Source organism: Dermacentor albipictus, unplaced genomic scaffold (assembly GCF_038994185.2).
Source record: "Dermacentor albipictus isolate Rhodes 1998 colony unplaced genomic scaffold, USDA_Dalb.pri_finalv2 scaffold_14, whole genome shotgun sequence".
Taxonomy (NCBI): domain Eukaryota; kingdom Metazoa; phylum Arthropoda; class Arachnida; order Ixodida; family Ixodidae; genus Dermacentor; species Dermacentor albipictus.
Window position 1 is genome coordinate 7,975,993 of NW_027225568.1, and position 23,369 is coordinate 7,999,361.

Here is a 23,369-nt window from a genome sequence, read left to right on the forward strand (position 1 = left end):
TGATTATGAGGCATGCCGTAGTGGAGGACTCCGGAAATTTCGACCACCTGGGGTTCTTTAACGTGCATCTAAAGCTAAGTACACGGGTGTTTTCGCATTTCGCCCCCATCGAAATGCGGCCGCCATGGCCGGGATTCGATCCCGCGACTACATGCTCAGCAGCCCAACACCATAGCCAAGAAAGCGAAATTATAAGCAATTGGCGTAAACGGACATAATCCCGAGCTGCCGTAAAGGCGCTGCTGCTTATAAAAGATACCGGATTGCGCGAAAAATTGTGCCTGTGCGACACTGTACTCTGCATGTGTGACATTGTATGTGCCACACATACAGACAACTTTATATTATTCATTCTTCCCTTCTTTTTCTCATCTTTTGCACCCTCTACTTCCGCCTCCCCCCTTCCTGAACAATGCAGCCAACCACAGATTTCCTAGTTAAGCTTCCTGCCTTTCTTTTGTTTTTCTGTTCCTCCCCCTCTCTCTCTATTGATGCTGGTGCGTGTGACTCGGGAGAATGCTTCCAGAATAGGCCAATAGTGAGACAGAAAAAACAATGCAGAAAAATATTGGTACGCCGGGAGGCAAAATTTAATAATGAAGAGATAGGAGCAGCAAGTGACTTTGTGCGATCTTCCTTCTAGTTCTCATGTCTTAGTAACACAAACGCCTCGGCCCTCCGTATACAGCAAACATGCGTGCATCTTTCGCTTCTTCATTCCCTCTTCGCAGTCTGTATCCGTCGTATTTCGCCCACTCACGCTGTCTCCTTCAATCCGGAGCCGTGCAAACCCAGAGTGCTAGAAGCGATACGGCCATATGCTGTTTGTAGCAGTGAATATATTTCTGCGGCTGACAGCTGGATTCTTCCGTTTATTCCACTGTGGTCGCTATACAAATGCGTCGACGCTTACTGCAAGATTTCTTTTTATTCTTCCTCGTTCTAGAAACGACATTTTCCACTAGTTATTCTTGCATTTAAGAGAACTGCATGGGGCATGTTAACCAGGATAGCGGAAAACGCTGTCAATGTCGAAAGCTTTATGATGTTCAGAATATCGGAGCTTTCTTTACAGAAGTCGGTAGAAGCTTTTACGCACGTTGAAAGCAAGAAAGAGAACGTTCGGGAAGGGAACATTCGGGAAGTAACAAAAATATTGTTCTCACTGAAGGAACAGAAAATATAAGCTCTATAGCATACTTAGTGACGATTTGGTAGACCAAAGACAAGAGACGGCCTGAGTGACCCGTTCAAAACTTCACCAGTAAGCTCATCCGCCAGATATTTCATATTAGTCCTCGCTCCAGATAAGACTCTTTTCTAACAACTACTACGTTAGCCACGTAACTGAGCGCTGATTCAGCTGAATAATCCTGCATGCGATAATATCACGCTGCATAAAATGTAACAAGAAGACGGGCAATACAATGCCTGAATTATGTGGGCTGATTATAGTTAAAACGAATACAGTGTGTCCTAAACAAAAATATCCAAGGTTTTCATATACAGTTGTAAATTCTTCAAAGGTATTTCAGACTGGCATTTCTCAATGAGCACGTGCAACTCGGTATAGTAGCTGCATTCAATGTAATAAGCAAATAGTGAATCATAAGCAGTGGCATTCCTAGACATTGACGATTTTCCACCGAGTGAAAATGATGAGAAATTGCAAGTCACCATGGAGAAAATCACATGCAGTTGTTTGGGCTGCATTACCTGTCGTATTGCTTTTTTTGTTCTTTCGTACTTTTTTCCGACAAGCGTGCTGTAACGACGAAATGCGCCGATGCAGACTGGTTGCCGCGACCGCAGTGCGAACCAACGGACAGCAAGTCCTCCTATGCGACAGGGCAAATGTGATATTTACGGCCGTGACACTTCTAATATAGCCACACTTCTTGAATGACCTTCTGAAGCGACACTTCTTTGTTCAAGGAAACGAATAAGCGAACTATTAGGACCCACTTGCCATGCTATTGTGCTCCCTAGCAGCAAACATAGCGGCCCAGTACCTGCGACATAGGTAGAGCTCTCAATTTTGCAGGCGTAGCAGGTAATATGGTCATTTAACAAGCATTTTAGCGCCTGTAGCGCTGATTTGGCATCGCAGAACACCGTCCATTTATAGGAGGTGTCTGCGTTCTCATAAAACGGACAGCCTCCCGTATTCCCGCAAGTTCCACAGCCGTAGATGTCGATTCGTGGTCTAATTGAAATCGCCGAGTAATTCCAAGTTGTGGGATGACAAATGCTGCCGTTGTTGCAGATGGTGTGACCGAACCATCGATATGTACTTGTGCAGTCCCACTATATAATGTAAATATATGGGACAGGGTGAGCTGTTTCAAGCCAATGGAAGAAACGTGGGATTTTTTCATAATTCCGGGTATATGAAGTTTCACTAGTGGTCTCGGCAACGTCCATGGAGGTGTCTCGGGAATGCTGGTGGCCTGGAACCTTGCAGGCATAATGCTTGCGTGACGTGTAATTGCTTTATAAAAAGCAGAGCCAATGTTGGTTCTCGGAAGTATTGGCAGAGGATGGTGTGAGTGTCTGGTCGGCAGGCGAAGATAGGTCCGCACAGCTTCACAAGACCTGCATATGTCGATAGGAGAAGCCCGTGCTTCCTCTATTGTGCCTTATTTGACGTGCAGCGTGGCAAGCCAAGGCATATCCGCAGTGCTTGTGCCTGAAGGCTCTCCAGCGTGCGCATACAAGATGATCCCAAGTTAGATAGCACAGGCATGCTGTAGCACATGTAGCCTACAAAAGGTGCCTGGCACACTTGGAGCAAACTTAGCTCTGAGGGGCCCCATCTCAGACGAGATAATACACGAAGAACGCGTATGAAGTTAGTCAATTTAGCCCTAAGCGCAGTAACATTTTTGGTCCATGATAGATTGCGGTCTATTATTAACCAAGAAATCTGTGGTTCCTTAGCCAGCGTTGGCAGGCAGCCACTGTCGGAGGACGCTATCCTCGACCTACGGCCTGACACTGCAACTTCAATGCGGGAAATTAAAGCGCTGTTGAAGTTTCTGCAGGACACCAAGCTAGACGAGTGGCTCTAGCAGGGCAACGGTCTCATATACATAAGCACTCACCACTTCTCTTATCATCATCACCCATCCCAGTACTTTCACTCCCCTTTCCTCTTCCCCAGTGCAGAGTAGCCGACTAGAGCGCACTAGCTCAGGTGGACCTCTCTTTCCTTTCTGTCAATAAATTCTACTCTATTCCACTTTCGGGAGCATTCTATTTATTATGCAACGAACGAACGAACGAACGAACGAATGAATGAATGAATGAATGAATGAATGAATGAATGAATCGTAGTATCGCCCGAAAGGTGAAGCATCGTTTGCGATAACAAATTAGTAGACAGCTATACGAAGTAAACATAGTAGTTTTATCGGCAGTATAAGCTTGTAAACATTCGCTTTCTAGCAAAATTAACCAGCGAGGTGTGACGCGTGCACAAGCAAACATGAACACACCTCACTCGATGACCGCGCACACTCGCTGTCAAAACGCTTGAGTGAGAAAGCGCGGCATAAGCAGTGAGAAAACTGACCTTCGTGCTGCATCTTGCTTCAACGCGAACTAAGCGGTAAGAACACAGCGCACACGAAGCTATCAGCACTCAGCGCACTCTGTCCCCATCGCAAATTGCTTTCAAGATATTGCCCGCGCGGCGACGCGTTACGCAGCCGCCCCCTCCATTCCTCCCTTTAGTGCCTTGCGCGCGACGGAAGACGGCGCGTTTCCTCCCCACACTTCTCCCTTGTGCGCGCGAGATCGAGCGACCATTGTCGGCTCACCCTATAGCACACTTTCGCATGCACATACAACATGCGCTGTGCGACAACGATGTTATCGCCCTTAGACTTTACGGATAGTTACGGCGACGACGAAGGCACAAATGCGTCTAGAGACTCCATATAATTGTTATCGCAATAAATAAATCATTAAATAAATAAATAAATAAAACAGCGACGAAAATCGAAGTGAAAAGAATTTGGTATTATTTTCACGAGGGTTTAAAGCTTGCTCTTTCAACAGAGCCAACAACGTCAATGAGTCAACAGCCTAATTTAGGAAATTTATTTATGATTTCCTAGAATACCAGCAATACCCGAAGTTCCTCACGGTATGCCATTGAATGATAGTCTTACTAGATTAGGAAAAACGAAGGCCGTTAATGAATTGAAATAGGTGCCTAAAAGAAAAGTTGGAGACATAAACCTAAATAAATCATTACCGTTGCAAAACGCAAAAAGTAAACACACATGACCATCATCAATAACGTCCAGCAGCATACAGCGGGCGCCATTCGGGTACTTCGCCCTGGCGACGTTTACTTGACACAGCCTATATACTTCATATGCTGATTTGAAGTCACATCGAGGACCATGTTTCGGTGAAATTTCTGTCACAGAAAAGCATTCACTTCCCCCCTGCCGAAGTCTTTGAAGGAGTACAGTAAGAATCCTTCAACAAAAACTAAGAAGTAGAGGTCTGTTTTTATTCTTTTATTGGGCGAATTGTAGAATAAGTTTGAGAAAAACGCTACAGCGCATGATACTGATCTACAGCAGCTTCTGGGCTTTCTCTGTGTATAAACGGAGGGCTTCTTCATTTCTTTATGTTACACCTACTTTCTTTCACAAAGAACATTTAATGCGAAGATGTTAAGTCGGAAAGAAAAATTAACCTTCGCTCTCATGGCTATATGGCACTTTAAGCGATTTTCACTTTCGCTAGACTTCCTTGCGCTGTTTACGCGAAACTATCTTATTTTTACTGCATTATTCAGTGTTTGCATATGTCTATTGCCGTATCAACGTTTTCATGTGAATGGAAAGAATTATTGTAGGAATCAACTAAGCAGCCACTTTTGCCGTAGTTCTTAAAATCGAATTCTTTAATTCCTCCCCCTCTCTCCCCCCACTGCTCTGGAATGTCGAACGAGAACTTTGATCCCAGCAGGTATGGCATTCCGTTCATCCAGGCAGCACAGCTTCAGACGTATGTTTCTTTTCTCCGCATTCAGGATATTCTTTGTCATTAATTTGCGGCTTCCCTCGGCCCCAAAAAGCATCGTGAAAGTACTAGGCTTTTTCACTGAAAAAGGCGTCTACCTGGCGGATTAATTTTTTTATTGCTTTCTTTAGTGGTACACCTTTATTATATCGTAAACAAGTATTACGAAGATCGTTCAAGGGGTCCTTTGATTCACGAGGAATTATTTCGGGTACTTTCCGTAGTGGTAGCTTTAGTCATCCCCTCGGCAAGAAGATGCCTGTCGTTTCCAATTTTAGCTCACTTTGTAAACATAACGTGAAGCACTGAGAATGAGCAATAACGAAGGTGTAGTGTAGTAGCGTTAGCCCACGGCTTTCACTGCCGCAAATTGTGAGAGAAATGGAGCTACAAGAACTAAAAGAAGTAGAGAAACTCCCCCGAAGACAGATAGGTACGTTTAGAAATACATATATTGTAAAGTAGAGCTGAAATAGAGACAGGACTCTGTTGCTTTATTGAGAGGGTACAAACAAGATGTATGCTTTATATCGCATGCTTGGTGTAGGTAGACGGTGTGGGGATCAGTTTACTCTACGCTCGAGTGAAGACAGATGCGGCAACATCTGCATGAAAACAGTGCAAAAGAACGCTACCTGCGACAGCTGAGGTGGCCAACGTTCTTCCTGTCTCCTCTGCGGCTCGTATCTTCTTGCGAAAATATTGAGTCGAGACATCTGTAATCTATTGAGATCGGGTAAGAGAATCTAAAGCATGTATTGTCGCAAGAAAGCATCCCGATGGGAAAAACCATGTGCTTGAAAGGGGTTCATGGAGCGCCCCAAATAACCGCGAACAAGTGTTGTGAGTTTGGCCTGACTTTTTTAAAAGCCAAGCATGTTTTTTTTTTTTTTTTACGGCGATGACATGTGATGTAGTAGCATTGAAGGGAACACTGATCGTGGTTCCCCGGAAGTTCAGCGTAGGATGTATGAAATTAACTCGGCAGCAAATGACGCTTGCGAAAGCTTGAACATCATCGTAGTTGGGTGTGATTACTCTAGCAATCACGAGGTTCCAATACAGAAAGAGCTGCAAACAAATTCTGGCTCTTGCTAGGTGTTTCTGAGTCATTGATTCAATACACGCCTACTTTTAATGGCGGCTTTACGAGAGGAACAACATCTGAAGCATGTTTGTTGAATGTTCCCACGCCCATGCTGATCGTGGCGCCGACCACGTGTGAAGCAGTGCGGTTAGACTTAAAAAAAAACTTGACCAGGGCTCCAAATATTTCATGAACCCTATCGTTGGTGACGTAACGATATATTTGACCACCTGTTATGGTCTCCCACGTGAAGCTGCAGTTTCTCATTCTTCTCTATGTAAGTGGAAAAAAAAAACAGTGTGCATATCGAAAGAAAAACCTGCTATGCTACAATTGTTCGTAAGAGTATGTGTGAGCCAATCCTGATGCTGGGCATACAATTAACGAAGACGGCAAGGAGGAGATACGAATGAAAACCTTTGTGAATTGGGCGCCACAATAGCTAAGCCCGGAAGAAAAAGCACGCTGAGTGAGAGCTTTCCGCGAGAAAGAAGCTGTTAGTTGGGTTCTATAAAACGGAAGGCGATTTCCATAGAACCAATTTTGGGCAGTATAGAAGACCTCGTAGCGAGATTGCAAAAGCTACGTACGGAATAGTACCGGTATTCAAAGCTTCAGGCGTGCCCGCCTTCTATTCACTGCTTTTAATTTCCCATGCCAACTCTTCAAAGCTGCGATAGCGTTGCATATGGGAGCGTACTTTGCATACGACGCCACCTCCCATCTGTATACCGCAAAACAAGATCCCATTCTTCGGAGAACCGAATGTAGCCTTCCATCTGCATCTTATCCATACTTGTCGCTGCACAGAGTTGCCTTTGTGAAGGAAGCTTTCTAGGCTTTCGGTGTTGTGAATCCTCGATTTTGTATAAGAGAACTCGTCACGCGACTTAATTTAAATGTAAGTTGAAACGTGGTATCCTATGACTGGGCGATTACCAATTCACACCAGCACAAGTTCTATATCATGATCATGTGTAAGTTATGAGAATATTATCTAGTGATGGGGGGGGGGGGGGGGGGAGGGTGCACCTACCGGCTGTTGTCTACTGCTACATTATCCTACCACCACCTATCGCTCTTAAACATCATGCGTATGCAGCATCGCTACCGCTACAGGGCTCGCAGCACTTCACCATACCTATCGCTACATGAGCACGCGCAAATAGTATCTAACAGGTAATCTACGTTATAGAAACAGATTTATTATCATCTCTTGTGGGTAGACTTCCCAATTACCCACCGTGGTAGTCAATTAGCTATATCGCGTCGCGTTACTGAGGTCTAAGTCGCGGGTTCAATCATGGACACAGCAGCCACGTATTGAAGGAGGCGAAATGCAAAGACGCTCGTGTAATTAGATTTACGTACGCATTAAACAACCACAGGTGGCCAAATTTAACCCCGACTCCTCCACAACGGTGTGCCTCATAGCCATATCGTGGCTTTGGCTCCTTCCTCTGTGTCGAGAGGTGCAGAGTTCGAATCGCCATTGCCGGGCACCCACCGGTCACCTAACGGGTAGAAGTGTCCTCTCTAGTTGTGTAGCGCGTACTGCGTTGCTACTGAAGGTGTGGGATCACACTTTCGGAAGAACCCCTAAAAATTAAATTATGGTGCTTTATGTGCCTAAACCACGATCTGATTATGACGCACGCCGTAGTGGAGTACTCCGGAAATTTCGACCACCTGGGGTTCTTCAACGTGCGCCTAAGTACATGGGTGTTTTGGCCTACCACCCCCATCGAATGCGCCCGCCGTGGCCGTGATTCGAAATCCCACGACGTCCTGCTTAGCAGCCGAACACCATAGCGACTAAACAATCACGGCGAATGGGAAAACCTCTAATTCCACCTCGATGCCAGTTGTACATCTCAATGTTGACAACCCAGGTAGTAATATATATATATATATATATATATATATATATATATTGTAATTGAGTGTATTGAACAGTTCAGATGGTAGTGTCTGTTCGTAATCGAGAAGGCAGGTGACGCAGAGCAGGAACAGCTGGTTGCCCGAACGGCCCACGCTGGTGCTGAACACTGGCGATCCGGCTGGCCTTGTCCTTGTGCTCTTCTTCTTCATTACAATATATATATATATATATATATATATATATATATATATATATATATATATATATATATATATATATATATATATATATATATATATATATATATATATATATATATATAGTTCATTTCATTTCATTTTCACCTTAAAGGCCCGGAGGCATTACATAAGGGAGGGCTTTAATCCTTGTAACAATGTTGGAAGAAATGTACAGAACAGTAAAGAAACAACAATAAACAAATACAAGCCAGGAACAATAGCGAAAAAAAAGGAACCTCGTGTTAGAGTAAGGGTCGGTTGGATCGGTAATTAAGCAGAGTCGTTATTTAACATTTCGCGGAACGTTTTACGGTCAGTGCATGACACGATATCTTCTAGGAGATGGTTCCAATGCGTTATAGCGTCGGGAAGGAATGAAGTGTTCATGGCAGATGATCGGGTGTTAATGCTTGCTAGGGTGGATTTAACGGGGAATGCCTGGAGTGTGGATGGTAATAAAAGGTGCGAAGCAAGCAGAGACGAGAGATGATCCGGCGGGAAGAAAGTGATGGTTGTTCAAGTGTACGTTTTAGTGCGGTTATGCTGGTATCACGAGAGTAATTGGAAGTTATAAACCGAGCCGCGCGATTTTGTATTGCTTCTATGTCATAGGTTAGATATGATTGAGAAGGGTGCCAGATAGATGACGCATATTCTAACTGCGGACGTAGGAATGTTAGATATGCTAGCTTTTTTATTTCTGGTGATGCGGCTTTCAGGTTGCGTTTTAAATATCCGAGGGTGCGTGAAGCATTGGAACAGATGGTGTCAATATGAGTTGCCCATAATAGTGTCGATGTCATGTGAACGCCGAGATATTTATAAGACGGGGCATGATTGATAGGAGCTGAATTTATTGTGTAGGTGTTAAGCTGTGGTTGCGGGTGAATGACAGAGTTTTGCATTTAGTAAGGTTAACCGGCATGTACCATTTCTCGCACCATACTGCGATGGAATCTAGATCCTATTGTAGTGCGGCGATTTCATTCGAGCCTTTGATTGCGGAATATAGGACTCAGTCATCCGCAAAAAGACGTAATTTATTCTTAATGGTAGCAGGTAAGTCATTGATGTATATGGGGAAAAGCAGAGGCGATAAACCAGCGCCCTGTGGAACACGCGATATATATATATATATATATATATATATATATATATATATATATATATATATATATATATATATATATATATATAAACAAACTGCCTATGAGGGTGCCGTGCGTCGGCAACTCCTGTAGTAGCCTAGCATCGGGCCGGGAGCTTGCTTGTACATATTTTACCGATAGGTACCCGGGGGAAGCAGTCGTCTGCCTCCTGAAGAGCTGTGGCGGATGCTACAGTATTTCGCCAAAGCTGTGGTGGAACAAGGGGGAATCCAGATATCTTCGCAAATATCTATAGGGCCCCCTTCCGAGATGTGAACTCGCATAAACAACTGACCGCTACGTCGAGGCACTTCTCAATCCATTAGAAAAAGAAACGGTGGGGTACCGCAGCACCGGAATCCGAACTCAGGACCTCCCACATACGAGGCGGACGCTCTAACATTTCATCAACGCCGTTTCCCAGATCCCCGAATTTTTTTCACATAGCCCAAACCTGTCACATCAGCTGGGAACGTAAGACGCGGGTGCTTTTTCCAATACAAAGAGGACAGTTATATTAGCTGATTCGCAAAGTTTAACTCGTTAGGTGTGCAATTAGCTTTGTAATTGGATAGCGAAGACGACGACGAGTATACTATCGGCAATTTATCAGCAGTTCGTGCTACATTCGTATCAGAAGCGATTTCAAACAAGTAGGCATATTTTAAATAATTGAAATAACTTGTCTGGTTTTACTTGCCAAAACCACGGCGTGATTATAAGGCATGTCGAACTGGGGGACTCGGGAACAATTTTGACAACCTGAGGTTGGTTAAGTAGCACCTAAATCTGAGTACACGAGAGTTCTTTTTGTTTTTTTCCATTTCGCCTTCATCGAAAGGCGGTCGCCGCGCCTGTGAATTGAACCCACGAACTCGCAATTGGCAGCGCAATATTATAGCCGCTAGGCCACCAGCCACCGTGCCGGGTCTCTTAATAGTTTATTAGTCCAGCATCGTATATGTGAAAATTGAGCCTTATAGTCCAGGGATATCACACGCCATTCAAGTTCACCAACGGACATGCGAACTGACCATGGAACTCGCATCATCCTTATCCTACTAGGGAATGCTCATGTGGATTGGAGCATGCCAGAACACGGGGCTGCGAGTAACCTACCAATCAAGCGAATATTCCTCACGACAATCGACTTTGCGGATGAGCAGAGACGCTTAGAAACTTCGGAGGCGCCAAATCACTCGCGTGTGTACTCGTATGTCGAACACTCTCGCTGCTCATTCATGACTATTCTTTCTCGCCCTGGAGTAAGAAATATGTGAGACTGGATCAATTTTCTCCGCGGCAGAAAGGCTCGGGCTGGGCATCGAATGATAATTTTAACGAGATTAATCTTACATTTCATTCGAATAATGATTGAATGATTTGTACTTGTGGATTTACGTATACGGGCTGAGAAATCAACCGACCAGTTTTGTGCATAAACTGAGAAAAAAAGGGTGCTTTTTGAAAGGAGAGTTGCTTTTATATCGCGTCATCGACGCCTCGCTGGTAACCATAGCTGTCACGATCAAGGATGCTATCTCGTGACAGTAACGCAATGTGACGCCCAGTGAGTAAGCTAATAGCATCCACACAGATTTGGAAACAAAGCAAAATTCCACGGCTCATTCGCAAGATTCGCGTCGACTAAGCGGCAATGTAGTTGAGCTCAAAATTTACGTATTCCCTAATTCTAGTCGTTAGCTGTTGCACATATAGAGCTTTGGCAGTTCAAGGAAAATCTCGTAATTTCACAGACAAGTAGTTTATCTGGAACAGTAGTCATGACACGCCCGATCACGTTTCACAATCATCACGCATGCTTTATGCTTTCTTGCTAATGAATCATTAGCACTTCTCAATGCCAAAATCTTCTGTATTTAGGTTAGCATGATTAAAGTAACTTTGTCCAACATAATTTTAAACGATCGGAAACCGTTCCGAAAACATAGTTTTGTTAGCACAAGGATAAAACACATCTTGGTAAAAAAAAAGCTTGTAAATCATTCCATGATTCTCTTTATTTCTCTTTAATTTAATTTAAAATTCTCTTTAATGCAGTTGTGGCGCGTAAAACACTTTATTGCGCCTGTGTGCGTCCTCTTCTTTGTCATATTCTGCTTAGCGCTCCAGCTAGTTATTTAGTCAAGTGCAGCAAGCTCGAACATCCCTTTTCTTGTCTAGCTTTCAAACACATATGAGGCGCTTAAACAAAATATATTGGAATCAATGATCGAGGTATGTTTGGAGAAGTTTGTCGCCTCTGTTCGTGACTCGATAGGGCAAATTACCATCGCTGGAGGAACCTGGCCCGCGAACAGAGTTCGCTACACCTGGCAGCAGCTAAAAAAGAAAAGTCGGGTTACACCGAGTCTTGGTGGAAGTAACCGAGTTCAATTTTCCCGTGAATGTCAGCATTGCAGCACAAGAGGACGTATCTTTGTCTCCTCTGCCCAAGAATTTTGTCCGCCATGTTACCAGTCATTCCGGACATTTCATAACCGCTACAAACCCGTGGATTGGGACCCGCCATGGTCGCTTAGTGGCTATGGTGTTGGGCTGCTAAGCACGAGGTCGCGGCATCGAATCCTGGCCATGGCGGCCGCATTTTTATGCGGCAGAAATGCGAAAACAACCGTGTACTTAGATTTAGGTGCACGTTAAAGAACCCCAGGAGGTCAAAATTCCCGAAGTCCCCGACTATGGCATGCCTCATAATCATATCGCTGTTTTGACACGTAAAACCACCATAATTTAATTTTTTTGTGTGGATTGGTGGTCAGCTCGCATGGAAATGTAAACAAAAGCGCTTAAATGCGCCTTTGAGGTATGGTTTAAATATCAGAAAGACAACCAAAGTGCACTGAATTGATGATTTACCTTCCACGTACATCACTCTTTCTTCGTTTTTGTTACCAAGAGTAACAAACCTTGCTATTGTAAGTCAAAAGACGCGCAACATGTCAGGCAAACGTCTGATCTAACACTCACCAACAAATTTACGGTTTTCACAATTCGTGCTTTCTGAGCAGGTTAAGCATGCATTGTGCCGGACCACATCAAGCTACTGATTCCTCACTTATTTAATGCCATGCATTACCGCTAATGCCACAAAGCAAGAACTTTCTGCGATGCCGCTAACGCACTGCATGCATGAACGCACCACAGTGACCACTTATTTCTTGATCATGTCATCAAGCGCCTTTTGTGATATGCCTAAAGCGTTCGGTGGTAATAGTATTCAAAGCTCTGTGGCCAACGCAGTGTACGGTCGACCAGACAAGGTGCCCTGTAAACACGAAAAGACTATTACAGTGTAGACACAGCAGTCGGAGACCAAACGCTGAATTTCAGCAGCCAAAAAAGGTCGGCAGGTCATTACGAGGGCTCCATAACCACGGAAGAGGCTTGACAAGATAACCACGCTGTACACACACATAGTATGCACACACTGATAACTAGCAGACAACACCAGAATTCCACACTACGCGTGACAGCGACTCCTCTGAATTTTGGGGGAACTACTGCTATAGAATATTCCGCACATACTGCCGTACAAACCAACAGACTCGCATTTCAGAAACTATAGCAGGGCATCTAGAGCAACCGCGTCAAGCAGCCTTGCCGTAGTTCCGCAACTTACCTCACGCGCGAGAGGGCGCCACCCAAAGTTATCGACGCTAATATGGTCCTGGCGCAGATGGAGGTGGTCCACACACAGTGCAGAAGCGTGAATAAACTAAATAAAATGCTTCACTGACAAACACAAATACTACCAATATCAAATCACGAAACTCCCATCACAAGCCGAACCTCAGTCTTGACATTTCTTCTGCTACCTGGTTCTGTACTTGTGTTTTTTCCTTCATGTTCTGAGCTACAGTAAACCCTAATTGGCATCACGACATTAAAGAAAATGCGAAAAAAACTCAAGTCATTATCTACATTTACGGACGCAAGCAGCTATCTACTGCTTGCACCAGCTGGTCTTCTCGGAATGTAATGTTTTGAAACAACTGCCGTTCTTTTTTTTTTTCATATAGAGAAATGACGACGCGCAGAAACATCCTCGAGAGTGTGCCGACAGCCGTGCTGGCAGCACTGCAATGGTTACCAAAAGCAAATTCTTCTCGACTCAATCCTTCTGCTCTTGGCACCACTCTCTTCTCAAGACGATCGATGCACCACCTGGCAGGTGCGCATCACTCCTATGCGGCAATCTCCTTAGATAAATAATTTTTCGGGTGGAAAGCGGGGTGAGGAAAAAATTATGGAATAGAGCCCTCGGCGTCCAAGAAAATGCCAAGTGGGCGGTTAAGCGTCGAGGAACGCTAAACGGCTGTTGTCTTCGCTGACGTGGGCGAGCATAGCAAGAAGTAAATAAAAAGAATTGTAGGAAAGTGAAGAAGAGAACCGACTGGCTCTCTTGCTAGGAGCACCACTGACAAAATTTGGCACTATAACGAGCATTCCATAATAAACTAATATAATTGCAAGAAAGACAGGCATACCAATGTTTTTCATACTAGCTTAGCCGAGTGGAACTTTGCTTTTAGTGTACAAGATGGGCGCCATTGACTGCCTTCTCGCCCGCACTATACAAGTAGCCAGTCCGGGTGACATTGGTAGTAGTGACCATACAGCCACGGAACAACGCTATCAGGTGGGCTACAAGCTAATTTCATTATTTAGTTGAAGGTATACAACCAACGGTGGCAACTAGGGGGAAGGCTGTTACCCCATTCAGACTATTCTTGAATCACCACTACGTAGTACTGCATGTAATCCACCATATCCTGGTGCATCACGTGCTAGACAAGGACGAACGGTACCAGAGGGCTTCATCAATGCTGAGATCATCCAGCTGATGGTACATGGATATGACGGAAATCTTGCTCACTGCTACACTGTGGACAGGCTCAAAACGCCAATAACAAGAACTTTGTCGGTCAGCCAAGTATTCGCTTTGCCACAAGATTACTTTTCGCGTTTTTCGCATTTACCGCAAAAAAAAAACATCGATAACTGCAATGGGAGAACACGAACCGCTGATTGTGCGCTAAATACTTGCACGCATAGTATTCTTAAATAGGAATTAATACAGACATTTAACAGAGCTGCACGTAATTAACCCCCGTATTCTCAAACGTTTCTTGACTGGAAGTTCTTCCTCGACTCTACCGAGTTGAGCAGAACGCAGCCCCTCGATTAAGCAAAAACAACAACAACAAAAAAAAGACTGCGCTCCTAGAGAATTGTCCTGGAATGTAAACTACGCGCAATAGCCACTTCTGTCGAGGGGTGGAGTGTTACGTAGAAGAACGTTCTACCCCTGCTAGAATCCCAGAAATCAGTTGTATCTGCTCTTTATTTTTTCAGGGAAAGGAGGTTAGCGTACATTTGACCTACGGATTTTCAAGGCCGATATCCATTACTAACGTGACGTGAGATTTACGCATCCACGGGTAGCCTTTACATCATCTCGTGGCATCTATATACCAAAAGCGGTCAGCCATTAGGGAGAGTGAAACGCGAAAATAGAGCGCATTAGCCAGAAGACGTTTACGTCATGTACCAGTGAATGCAGGAGACAACCACCCATATCTGGTTCGACTACTGGAAGTGTTTGATGCCAAGCGGGCTCGCCCTCGATACCAAGTGCACCAGCAGTCAACAATTGCGAGCTACACCAGAATACAAACTGGGAGGGAACGTTGCATGATGTGCCACTCTAGCGGCAGAACTTATCAACGAACATAATCATATATTTTGCTATTGGGCACGCATGTATCCTCGCTTCCAGCAGCTGAACCAGATATGGGCTGCTGCCTCCGACAGTGAGCGACAGATTGCGTAAACTATCCTTCGGTCATGCACTTCACTGTGCGCGTTCCATTTGACGCCGACAGTAAGAAAATAAACAGAAAAGATAGTGCCAAACAAGATAAATAAAAATAATACGTGTGTGTAGAAATGCTACAGAAATACACAGCCAAAATTTATTACATTGCTAAAACTCATTGTCAGCCGCCGACGAGTAGGCATTTCGCCAATCGAAGAGATTTTCCTCGCATATTCCGACACAACATGGAACCCCGTGATGCTTCTCGTTGTAAGGATCAGTGCAACGCTGGCGACAGTTTCTCCGGAGCCAGCGTAGTCAAAGGATGGTGCTGGTCCAGGTACAGTAGGCGCCGGCGAACCTCGCCGTTCAGCTCCGAATAACATTGTACAACACGTGTCCGCAGCGAAGTGGCTGTAACTGGACGTGGCTGCAAGAGAAAAGCCATTACTAACGAGGCCCTCGAAAGGACGTGGCTGCGGCGTTTCCTGGAACAGGAACCGCGTGGCCGGTTCTTCCATGATTTCGCAGGATACATGCGAACCACGTGCCACTTGAACGGCAAACTCTTCGTCGCGAAACTCCATCACCGGCGAGAAGCTGCGACGAGCCAGCGAATTCATTGCTTATTCTACCAGGCATTGATCGACAGTTGGCGAACAAGGAAGGCCAAATACTTGATCCAGCGTTTTAACGACGTTAGTTGTTTTTGTTCGGAAATAACTCCTCCTCTATGACCAAGACAATTTCACTTTTCGAAAAATTGGGTCGAGTCTGGGGCTTCCCTCCTTCGCCCAATGTTTACACTGTACGTAAACGAATTAGTTCCTGAAACAACCTCGTCTTAAACAAAAATAAAGTTCTGAACTTTTACGTACGAAATTACGATCACGAGGCACGCCGTTGTGGGGGACTCCGGAATAATTTAGACCACCAGGGGTTCATTACCGTGCACCCAATGCAAGGTACAGGGGTGTTTTTGCATTTCACCCCCATCGATATGCAGCCGCCACAGCTTGAATTTGATCTCGCGACTTCGTGCTTTGCAGCACTACGCCACAGGCACTAAGCCACCATAGCGGGTCGGCAACTTTGTCTTCTTTATAGGTCTACCCCAGAATCACAGCTACAAAAAGACGCATTTGGCCCTAAATGGCGGCATCCCTCTCTGCAACGGAGCTCTTAGGTGACCATAGTTTGCAACCTGCATCAGGGAGCCTTGGGAAAATCGGGCTCGTTATCGCGTGCACTTCTGCCGCAGCCCTTGCGGCGGCTTATCCGCAATTCGTCTTCGTCTCACGGATGGCTGCCGAGGTTAGAGGGATGCCACGTCGCTCATTGATCCATAGCACTGAAGGAAATACATTCGTTGTTACGTTTACTAGTATACGAGCACTCTACTCTGGCATCTTTCGCCTGTAGAGCACGTTTCGTATTTCGCAGACTGTGACAAGACGCAGCAGTATTTTCTCCCTTTTTCCTCTTGCTTTGGCCTGCTTCCTATGTCAGCGTAAAGCCCGTCCTGAAATTTTCTAATATTTCCTTTCGTGGGTGTCACTATCTCTCTCGCCGTCCATCGTTTACCTTTCGTGGCCTTCCGGTAGCATCGAAGCCTACATGTGGACTTGCTCTCAGTCATTGGAGTTCTTCTTTGCTGTTCCACGCTTTCCTTCGTTTGCCTTCACCGTGAATGCAACCACGTTGTGTCATGCATTTTTGATCCTTAATTTTGCGTCATCCCTAGCACGCGCCCGTCATCCGAAGGATATCACGCCTCACTTCCTTCTTTTACTTTTCTTTTATGGCGCATCCCGCAGGTACCTACTGTCCTTTACATATTTCTTCTACCTCTGGAGAGTCGCTTCTTTGTTGACGTCTTCGTTGAGTTCGTCTCGTCGAGATACGCTGTCGTAGAAGACGCCTTATCAGTGCTCCCCAAATGGGTCGCGTATCTATAGTAGGAGCGAGCGGTATTGATGCGCTGTCGTTCAACGAGTGGAAGTAGCATTTGCTGATATATTTGGGTTAGTCGAGAGACCATACGACGCTACGAACAAAGCGAAGACATTTCTGGTCTTCGTCACGTCATCAATTGCCAGCGTATTTCAAGCCAAAATGCGGGGAGAGGACTTAGCTGGCATGCGAGTTAGCTGTGCCGGCCGAAATATTTCAAGAAATGGTATACATGTGTTAGGTTTCTACATGGCTCCGATCAGGGAACGAGAACATTGCCCTGTCTGCTGGTCTTCAATTTTATTCATCTCCGAATTGGGACATATAATTTGTGGGAATATAAAAGAACTGCAAAACAAAAGGGCACGGCGTTCTCTCGGCAGAATACTTCAAAAGTTCTCAGGTGTCATGCACCTTAAGAAACGGCAGGCGCACTTTGAGCACTTATAAAAAAATGTCAGTGCAAGAAGCTGCTTTTAAGATTCACTAGGGCTACAAAGAGAATTTCCTTCACGGGCTATATTCGTTAACGGTATAAAGACAATTCTTTCCCCAAACACGCGATTTCGCAGGCACGTGAGCGCAAGGTATTTCTTTTGTAGCTCTTTAAAAAGAGAAGTCCCTTTCAACACAGTAGCTTGGGCGCGACCAAACATAGTGTTCTCATCTGTAAAGCCTCTACCTATGAAACTTCGTACGTTTCAAAGAGACAAAGTATGACGACTCATCGGTACATTGCGGAATCCCCAATTTGAAATGTCGCATTTGGGCATTTCAGTTTCTGGCCGTATTATTGAAACACAGTGATAAATCATTGTTGCTGTATCAGCCTACAGAGAAGTTACCGCTTTCTGACTGAAGCACACGTGATTATTACTGTTCCGGAAAACGGCTTGTGAGGCTGTGAGGAAGACGACTCGCTGCTGTTAGCAGCTACAACTTACATATAGCTTTCAGGGACATTGTCGAAAAGCACTATTAAGGATATAGCTCTTAAATGTTTCTCGCATGAAATTGTAATAAGAGTGTTCCAAATCATTGTGAGAAAGGGAGAAAACAAGGGATGACGGACAGAGGTTAACCGGATTACCAGTCAGATTTGCTATAGCCTGCACCGAGGAATGGGGTACCGGCAGAAAGCGTTAGGAAAATGAAAGACAAAATTTAACCAAATCTGTCCGCACATTACAGTACTTTCAATTAGTGCCAATGCTTTAAAAAACACACTAGAATTTTCAGTGCAGTTAGCGCTAATGTCGGCTTTGACAAAGGTCCAGTGATTCTGGTTTCCGCGAAAGGACGGTTGTCAAACCCCGCCCCCTGGGCTGTAACAGTCTCTTATAGCCCAATAGTTTCGAACTGTTCTAACCTGAAAAGGTGGTACCCTCGATACGTCTGTGAATCACAGGTCGATGAAGTACGCCCGTGGTACTGTGATGATAAGTCTCACAGGTAAACACCGGCTGTCGCAGGCTTGTTCTGTGATGCTGCTTCCCCACCTTCGGGTGGGTAGTACGTTCGTGCCCTCGCATCGTCGAGCGCCGTGGTTAAAGGATTTCTCACGAAATCCTGACCGATCATTGCTGTCCCGGCAAAGTCCAATGCAGTGTCTGCAGCGGCTGTCTGACAGAATGTTGTAAAGCGTTGTGCTGAACTCTCTTCTTTACCCACTACGTCAAGTAGAATGGGACCAAAGGTGCCACAATCGTCTACTTGCACCCATAAACTTCACCTTCTGGGCTTCTGGTCATTCCTATGAGGAGCCAAAAGCCATAAGCAAATAATACTCCAAGCGATAGATAACAAATGAGAGTTATCTTCCATCGTGGTAAGCCGTGCGGAATGCAGAGCTTGAGGTGAACATCCATGAAACAAAGACGCTGGTTCGTAAAGACCGCCCAATCCCATTAGGCAATGTAAGCTCGTGTACAAATGAGTGGAACCTTCACCGCTGCATCTGCCCTTGACACAGGGATTGCAACGAAATCGGCACAGTAATGAGCAGATTGAGCGGCTGCATCCTGGCTAGAAGCCTGCCTTATGCCCTGAAGTATGTGGAAGGCTAACTAATGGCGCTTCGTGGCAGGTATTTGGGAGGTCTGTTTCGAAACTGTTTGGTGTCTGAATAATTTCTGCAAAGTGCACATACCTTGAGCACTAATCAGCTTTAATTCTGTAATTGCTATGTCTTGCACAACGTATTCAATTGGAAGCGAACTACCTGCATAGTTTAGTCAATTAAAAAAGCCAATTAGAGATTGTGAATCAGCCTCCACCGCCAACTATCCCACCTGCGGCTATGTGGTCAGAGACAAATGTAGAAGTTACAAGACGCACGGCAGTGCATTCACCGAGATATTCTTTATTCCTTGACAGACTGTCGCAAAAAAAATGAATTGCTTTGAAGTTATCATTATTCAAAAGACTAGCGCAAAATAGCAGGGACAAAGACAGAGAGGACGAGAGGACGAGAGAGAGGACGAGAGGACAGAGAGGACGAGAGGACGACAGGATTAGCGCTCGTCCTGTCGTCCTCTCTGTCTTTGTCCCTGCTATTTTGCGCTAGTCTTTTGAATATAGATGACACACCAACTAGCCCAGCTTTCTGCCTTGATCGCTTTGAAGTTAAAATTACTTAGATAACATTAGTTCTCGCAATTTTCTGGCTACTTTGCCCTCTTTGTTGCTTTTGTTGACCTGCGAGTACGGGCAACATTTACCCGAAAGATGATAAGCCCCGACTTGGATAGTTATGAAAAATAGAGCAAGATGAGGTGAATTCACGATTTTCAAATTATCAAACATTGGCAAGATATAAGATATATCTTATGTTTTTTTTTTTTTTTGAGACAGCAATGGTTCATTATCTGCTGAGCACGAGGTCGCGGGATGGAATCCCGGCCACGGCGGCCGCATTTCGATGGGGGCGAAATGCGAAAACACCCGTGTACTTAGATTTAGGTGCACGTTAAAGAACCCCAGGTGGTCGAAATTTCCGGAGTCCCCCACTACGGCGTGCCTCGTAATCAGAAAGTGGTTTTGGCACGTAAAACCCCATAATTTAATTTTTTTTAATGGTTCATTATCCTGTTTTGAGGAAGTGCTTGAGGATATGGGGACTAACTGGGCCGCTGTCCTCAAAAAGTTTGCGTGCGGGAGAAAGATCAATTTGAAGTAAACAACACGAAATTGAAAATAACAAGAGAACGAGCAACAATTTAGTAAGCCAATCCTTTTCATACCGCATCCTTCACTTGAGTTCCTTCTAGCGACCTTCTATAGTTCTGCCAACAATGTAATCTTATTACAAACCCTGGTATCCGACATCTAGCCCGTACTATAACCACAAGAAAACCGGACTAGATAGTACATGACAACGTTAATGTGACTCTTTCTGCGATGTTTTAGTATCTAGCTTCCTTGCCATAGCAGGAAAGTTTTTTTTACGGTAACGTCCGAGTACACATAAGGGCGCAGGTCGGCACGCAAACCATCAAATGGAGGAGAGGAAAAAGAACGACGAGACTGAGGTCACCCCACGCTCGCTGCGGCACGAAGCTCAAATAAAATATTCATCATCATCATCATCATAAAGAACAACAACAACGTCGAATCATTGAAAGTAACTGGTGTGGAAGAAATTGGAAAGAAGAACGACGCCGAGGCCATGCTCTCGTGCGCTGCCGCACGAGGCTCAGACGGCATATGTAAAACTTGCTCGTGCTTTAGAACACGGCGCTGCACCGGTCAACGCACCCAACGTCATCGGAGTTAACCGTCTCCTTCTCGGCTGCGGATCCACATTACCACTATAGCATCACTGTCCTACAAGGCGCCTTCGTCGATGTTACTCGTCCCACGTTCAGAAGCGGCCAAAGGCGACGACCCTTCCATGCCCAGCAGCTTGGCCATGGAGGACGCTCTTCCAGCGTACCCAGACCGTGCGGACAAGGACGAGGAACCTGCCTGCGACATCTGCGCAATACATCGGTGGAGCACCGAGTGCGACCTGCTCACTCATATGGATGTCAAGGGCACCCTGTATCACCGCAGCACCGAGCAAGCAAGACGCACCGTGCATGGAGTCCGGCACCACGCAGTAGTCGTATCCAGGGACGCCGGACGGCTCCTGATGTACAGGTAGAGATCACTTTGGTGTTTCTCATGTCAGATCTACGGCACTTGCCAAGAAAATAAGTGGGAAGACCGAATAATTTTATTTCAGTACTATGATGAAAATTATATTTATGGTTTGTTTCGGCATATGAAAAAAAAGCGTCTATTTTTTTACATTGCCTTGCAAAAAAGGAATGGCTGTAGCTATAGCATTTGCTTGCCACGTAGCGGAATTACCTCTTCAGTTTCCCTACTAACACAAATGATGGCTGTGGCAATGCATGGCGCTGGCGTTGTATCTTTGTAGCTTCTAATCACATTGATTACCCAACGCGTTGAAGCTTTAGCCAAGCTTCGGCTTTGCCACTTCCACATGGGTTCCTGTTTACCTGTGTATATACTTCACATGCATCGCAGGCGTTCATTCTCGGTTTTTCGTTTTTTTTTTAAGTTTTCCTTCGCCTACCACGGGCTAACGAAGATTATTGGAAGCGAAATTGCTTTAAGCGATGTGACACTCCTAACCAACTTTCGAAGGGCACGCACGTCCACGCTTGAGGATAATCTCATGGAAATAGTACCGACTTCAGAAAGTTACCAGACACCGTCATACTGTACTCAAAGCTCCGCAATACCTAATTGTGTCACACTGTAACTGCTTTGAATTGCAAACTCGGAAAGCATTATTTGTGGTGTTTTCCTTCTAGAGTTACAAGTGAGATTGTTTGGAGTAACTATCTTGTAACTAGAAGTATACGGATCCGCTAATACGTGCCCGTGCTGCTGTCCTGTATTACGTGCCCTGTCTCTTCTACAGGTACACTGGCTAACCTCTCTGTCTTTCCGTCTATTCTTGCTTCTTCTGGGAAGCTTTCAGGTGACTTCACAATTTTTCTAACGAAAACTTTCTTAGCGTGCTAGGGTCATGCCATTAGTCCTGCCCCCCCCCCCTTCCGCTTGCGTGGTTGGCACAATGATAAATCTGCGGTTTACTCGTCCTGAATACTTTGAAAGAATGACGAGTATTGTCTGAAGTATGTTCACTTAGCTGTGCAGACGACATTGTTAGCAATTTCAGTCAAGCCCGAAACTACAAGAGGTGGACTGCTATGCGATGCATTTCACTAGTCATAAATGTATATATTATTGCCTGTACATGCTTTGCATGCATATACACCAACAATGATCCTCTTTGTGGCGCAGACACACAACAGCATTCTTTCTCCTACGGCAGGTTGTTTCCACCCAGTGAAGCTGGCAGTGCAGTGGTGCACGCCCGGAACGCGGCAGAACGACGACAGGATGCGCCCGACGGTTCCTACAGCGTCGCATCTACGGCGGGCGTCTTCTAGGAAGCGCCCTGTCTCGGCTGTTGCTGCAGAACAACAGCAGGGAGCCGCACAGTCACGACGGCTGTGGTTATTCATGGACCAAGCGAAGCATTGAGTAGAGGCCGCAAAGGGTTTAACGACGCCCTTTCGCTGCCTCATTGACAATGAAGCAGCGAAGCGGCGGCCCCGCTGGCGGCAAGCCCGAGCTTTTTTGTTTTTAAATTTTTACGATTTTTTTAAAAGCAATTGTGTGAATGTAATATGGTTGCAGGCATTTGAAATACACTTTATCATTATTGAATTGTGTTGGCGTGTAGACCCTTTCAGTGTGATTGTAGTGCGCGATCGATGATGAAAGGCAAAATGAAATGAGCCCTATATGCTAAGTAATTTCTCTCTGACATTTTGTTTCCCGCTTAGATTACTACGGAGAATGTTTAAGGTATCGTAATGAGTTTAAAGGCTACAACATGACCTTGGCAATACAAAGTGATCTGATGAATTGCAAGCCAGACAAATGGCATTGTTCGAGTGCTTGGTGCGAATGTCCTCAAATGGAATCGAAAGCACGCGAGCATAATAACCGGGGCATTGAGTCGAGACTAGGTATTTATAAAGGTGCCATGATTCAGCATTCCGCTTCAAGGGCTTATTTGGGAAAGTGCAACAAAACGCGAACATGCCCTCGTATGATGAGAAATCTGTTGGGATATCTTTCTTTCCTATGA

The 23,369-nt window shown here is 45.2% G+C and overlaps 1 long non-coding RNA gene across 1 annotated transcript; it reads left to right on the top strand.

The window, feature by feature from the left end:
- The first annotated feature begins 20,815 nt into the window (after positions 1-20,815).
- Positions 20,816-22,942, top strand: LOC135907068 (uncharacterized). The gene is made up of 2 exons (XR_010565885.1): positions 20,816-21,334; positions 22,545-22,942. It is a non-coding gene; the product is annotated as an uncharacterized lncRNA (long non-coding RNA).
- The last annotated feature ends 427 nt before the right edge of the window (positions 22,943-23,369 follow it).